This window comes from Anneissia japonica, unplaced genomic scaffold (genome assembly GCF_011630105.1).
Source record: "Anneissia japonica isolate Jap-2015-1 unplaced genomic scaffold, ASM1163010v1 scaffold287756_len632865_cov181, whole genome shotgun sequence".
NCBI classification, from domain to species: domain Eukaryota; kingdom Metazoa; phylum Echinodermata; class Crinoidea; order Comatulida; family Comatulidae; genus Anneissia; species Anneissia japonica.
In genome coordinates this window covers 413,372-413,829 of record NW_022693589.1, presented here as the reverse complement: position 1 = coordinate 413,829, position 458 = coordinate 413,372, and positions in this window count along the sequence as shown.

Below are 458 nucleotides of genomic sequence, written 5' to 3'. Positions count from 1 at the left end.
CTGTCTCTTATACACATCTAGATGTGTATAAGAGACAGGACATACAGAGGCCTTAAGAATAAATGAGCATGCTCTCACATCAGATAGCAGTATTCATGAGCACATACGACAATGTGAGGGCTTTAAGCATATCATTGAAATCAATAACATTTTCCGAAAAATGTAAATACTTCATCACTCAAGAGTCAAGCAAGCTTGATAATACTAAAATATTTTTCCGAGATCAACGGGGAAAACTGTTTGTGTCAATGGGCGTAGGTGCACCCCAATGTTTGCCTCTCGTTCCGCGTAGTAATTTCAATCTATCGCATTTCCTCGTGGGGATATACAACCGGACCCGTTTTCTCGTTGCGGATTGAAATTACCTCGCTCCGTGCACCGATAACTCCTTGGAAATTCTTTTCCAGGCAATATCAACATTCAGCAGAGGAACTCCCATAAACAGTCGTTAACAATTT